Consider the following 4771-nt stretch of genomic DNA (forward strand, 5'->3'; position numbering starts at 1 on the left):
GTCGCGCGGCGCTTTTGGCGCGCGCCCGTGGACGAGCTGCGCTACTTTCGAGACGTGCAATTGCTGGACATGTGGGGCGACCTCATGGACTCCGCGCTCGTGTTCCCGGAGTGGCACATTCTCGAGCTGCGCAGAGAATGGATCGCGGCGCGCGACCCGCTAAAGCTGCGGCGCAGAAAGCCGCAGGCCCACGGCGTCGACTACGAGGCGCGCGCGCTCAGCTCTATACTGACCACGATGAGGCGCCGGCGCCACGAGTCGGCGTCGCCGCAGCCGGGCCAGTGGTACCTGGCGCAGAGCAACGCGTACGTGCACGAGGGGGAGCCGCTGGTAAAGTACGACAGCGCCTTTCACGCCTACGACGACGAGTTGGCGCTCGACCTGTGCACGCAGCTGGACGCCGTGGCCGCGTCGCAGGCCAAACGATTCCGCGGGACGCCGCCCAAAGGAGCGTTTGCCACTTGGGTCCTGACTCTGCTGCTGGGCACGCACGAAAATCGCGCCGCAGAGGTTTGTGCGCCGCCGTTCGAGTACCCGTGGTGCGAATGGAACGACCCGAGCAAAGCGCCCGAGCCCTCCGATTTTCGCCTGCACTCGCCCATCACTTACGCGGCTCGGATTCTCACGGCGCACCAGGTCCTGTTCGAGGACGAGCTCGAGGCGGCCGTCAACGAGGGGCTGGGATTGCGCGTGCCAAACTGGCTCACGGTGGGCGAGCAGCTTCCAAGCACCGTTCGATTTAGCGGCAAGCTCCTCGACGGTAAGCAGGCGCTGCAGCGCGTCATCGAGACGGAACCCTCCAACTGGAAATTTTGGTACACGGGCGGCCGCATCGAAAGCGCAGGCGACCTCGACGTCAGCCTGAACGCGTTCACCACGGTGAGCGTGCGATTGCCCCTGTGGCACTAGGTAGAAATAAAGCGACAGATATTGTTTTCACTGCGTTTCCTCTTTACGGTGAGCATGCGATTGCCCCCTGTGGCGCTAGGTAGAAATAAAGAGACAGATGTTGCTTTCACTGCGCTTGCTCTTTATTGTTGCGCTCCTCGGCGTGGCACGCCCGGCAGACGGCTTTGTACTTGTCAATGCCGCCAATGAGATCGGTGTCGCTTTCGTCGATGTGCCTCCACGTAAACGAGGCGTCCCCGAAGCAGCTCTGGCACACGGCGCTGAGCTTGGTGACCCGCTCTGACTTGGGGACTAGCTCGACCACGACGGGGAACCCTCGGCGCAGATACGTGGCGTTGAGCGCGGCCACGATGACGACGACTCCGTGGTCGGTGGCCAGGCGCTCGGCAAAGGGCACCAGATCAGGGAAGAATTGGCCCTCGTCAATTCCGACGACATGGTAGGCAGAGGCCATCTCCAACAATGGGGCCAGCTCGAGCGCGGCGACGGCGTCCATCCGCTGCTTGTCGTGCGTGTACAGCTTGGCGGTCCGCAGACGCTGGTGTCGTCGCACCACGGGCGGCTCACGCTCGTCCACGATCCTTGGCTTCTCTTCTCCGGTGCGTTCTTCATCGTCTTCCTCCCCCCGGTCCGAATGGTCCGAATCGTAACGAGTGTCTCCCGCGTACTTGATCACCAAACACTTGTACTTGGCAATTTGGTATCGTTTGAGACGCCGCTGCAGTTCGGTCGTCTTGCCCGAAAACATGGGGCCGATAATGAGTTCGATTTCTCCCATTGCGGCGTTGTCACACACACACACACTGTCTTGCGCGCGCGCGGTCTATATATCGGCCTCCAAGCACCGCCTCTCTATGTCGCAATACGTAGCAGCACCGCCCTGTTCTCGGTAAAGTGCACAGTCATGTATTTGGTGTCTATGACGCAACCGTTGTGGAAAGCCAAACTGGAACAGCTTGGCGCTGCCAGGCGCAGCTCCGGGTAGTCAAGTTTCGCGAGGTACGCCGTCGAGATGCTTCGACGCCTGCGAGTGTTGCCCGGCGGCGGCCGTTCCTCTTCTCGCGGCCCGCGCAGTGCCGCGGAGGCCCTGGCGGACTGCACCGAGGCCTGGCGGCAGCGCTGCCCCCGCGTTTGGGCCGCTTTCCCTTACACGGCTACCTGTCACAGCGTGAACGTCGGGGGCGAGCAGGTGGGCTATCGCGTCGTCGATTTGCCGGGCGTGTACGAGATGGCAGCCGCCTGGGCGCACTCGCGCTGGGCCCACATTCTGGGAACCAACGCGGTGCCCCCGGCGCCCGGCTCCGTGGCGCGCGCCATTGGCAAAGCGACCACTGCCGAAAAGCCCAAACGCTCGCTGGTCGTGGCGTTGCTGGACCAGAGCGACTAGGAGCTGGCGAACAACTTGGCGTACGCGTTTCCCAAGAGGGTGCTCGGCAACGACGATCAGGGGCTGAGCGACCGCTACTTTTGGTTGGTAAAGGAGCCGCGCACGCATTACGACGCCGTGCTGGCATTTGTCACCGACTGTTGCGAGGGCCGCGCAGACACGAGAATCACGATCGACATGCTATAAGAGGCCAACATAGCAGACTGGGAGAAGCTTACCCTGATTTGGACAAATACAAATTGCTCAATAAAGAGACTCAGTGTGCTTTTCCGTCTCTCTGTCTCTATTCGCGCACTCCAAACAGCACGGCCCTCTGGGGCACGTAATAGCACGCCACAAACAGCGGATCGGCGACGCAGCCCGTGTGCATGACCCCGAGCTCGCCGCCGTCGCTGTCTTTGAGAACGTGCAGTCGCTTGCGCCACATCCACGCACCGATGCCCGCGAACGCGTGTCCCATGGCCACGAAGCGCTTGCAACCGATGGATGGCGGCACGCAGGTTCCGAGTCCCAGCAACACGGAGGAAACGCTCAGCACTCCGTCCGAACACTGGACGGCGACCCACTCTTGTTTGACGTAACACAGCGTTGCTCCCCACACGCCGGCCAACGCAAAGCCGGCCACGTTGACAGGCATGCACGTGCGGGTGAAGCAAACGACGTCGGCGCAGCGCAGCCGCTCGTCTCGCGCAACGTCAGCGGCCACGTCTCCCAGGGGCAACCCGTTCATGTCCAAATAGGCGACGCACACGGGGTAGCGGACGGCCAGCGCTCGGCAGCGGTGCGTCGTCGTCTCGAGCGCGGGCAGCGAACGCACCTCGCAAGGCTGCGGGATGCCCGGGCCGCCGTGCTGGAAGTTGTGGTAGCCGCGCGAGTTGGTCAGGAACAGGCCGCCGATGCCGGTGACGCGCGACAGAGCCACGTACACGAGCTTGCGGTCGTGCACGCCCGAGTACTCGATGACGGCGCTCTCGTAGGTGCTGCCCTGCGCCTTGTGAATGGTCATGGCGCTGGCCTGCACCACGGGGAACTGCGTTCGCTGGTAGGAGATGACGTACTGCGCGTCGACGTAGTCTTCCGAGTCGGTGTGCCGCACCAGGGGCACCCAGTACGGGCCCTGCGCCGGCTGAGGCACGCCGCTGGACGCGCGCACGCTGGCTCCGATGCCGCGCTTGGCAAACTCGACCCAGAGGCGCCGCGGCTTGCGTTGCTCGCCGTCCCCGTCCACTTGACGCAGCACGCCCACGGTTCCGTTGACCAGGTTGTCGGTCAGGTTGCGCACCACCATGTAGGGCAGGCCCACGCACAGCATCAGTTCGGGCTTCATACTTCGCACGGCCGACGTGGAGGCCAGCGTCTCCAGTTTGCGGCGCAATCGGCGCGCGGCCTTGCTCTTTTCTCGCGCGTTGGTCTCGAGCAGAATTTGTTTGAGCACGATGTCCTCGGCAAGGCAGCGGACGAGCGTGTCGGTGTACGAGGCGATGACGGCGTCGTTGTACGCGTTCACTTCGCGATTGGTGAAGAAGAGGCGCGTCCCCGTGGGGCACAGCGCCTCGGCCTGGGCGGCCGTGACAAAGCGCGAGTTGAGCAGCCGAACCTCGTCGGCGTCCAGCGCGATTCCGTCTCCGAGCTTGGTGAGAAGGCGCGCAAAAGTTGCGTCGTCTCCCTGGCGCATGATTTGCTCGAGCTCGTACCTGCGCAGCGTCTTCCACGGTTCCACCGCCGCCGCGTCCTGAAGCCACGCGGAGCGCCTGTACACTTCGGTCGCATTGACCGGCGGCAGCTGGCGCAGATCTCCGCAGAGAATCACGTCGAAGCCGCCAAAGGGCTTGTATTGAGCGCCCACGGCTCGCAGGCGTCGTTCCAGGACAAGCAGCATGTTGGCAGACATCATGCTCACCTCGTCCACGACAACGCAGCGCACCCCCTTGAAAGCCTGCGCGTACAGGGCGCGATCTCCGGGCGTCATGATGCAGTCGCCGACGCTCAGGTCGTTGGCCAGGCGAAATCCCATGTGCAGCGTGGTACCGCCCACTTGCACGGCAGCCTTTCCCGTCGTGGCGCAAACCACGAAAGAGTTGAGCTCGGGGTTGACAGTGTTGGCCGCAAAGTGGTTGTACGCGTCCATGATGGCGTGCAGCAGAAAGGTCTTGCCCGAGCCGGCGGCGCCCGTCAGGAAAATTTGCAGCGGCTCCGGGTCGTCGATGCTTATGCGCTGCACGATTTCCTGTACGAGGGCCACCTGCTCGGAATTGAGCGCTCGCAGCGTCTCGTAAATCGAGTCGCTGCATCCCATGCGGCGGCGAAAGTGTAACGCCGGGCAGTAGGCGCCCTTTCTTCGCTTTGTATCGTTCCGCTTTGCACCGCTCTTGCACTGCATCTCAACAGAAAAGCACATAGAACGGGGAGAGACACTTCTTTATTCGAAAAGTCGCAGCGGTCGCTGCGCCTGCCCCAGTTCTCCCGCGGACGAGG

General features: G+C 63.2%; 1 pseudogene; it reads right to left on the bottom strand.

Moving 5' to 3' along the window:
- Nucleotides 1–1015: 1015 nt before the first annotated feature.
- On the bottom strand, nucleotides 1016–1687 carry LOC146187905 (thymidine kinase 1 pseudogene; annotated as a pseudogene).
- Nucleotides 1688–4771: the final 3084 nt, after the last annotated feature.

Source organism: Amblyomma maculatum, chromosome 5, assembly GCF_055883805.1.
Source record: "Amblyomma maculatum isolate TAMU_Amacu chromosome 5, ASM5588380v1, whole genome shotgun sequence".
Taxonomy (NCBI): Eukaryota; Metazoa; Arthropoda; class Arachnida; order Ixodida; family Ixodidae; genus Amblyomma; species Amblyomma maculatum.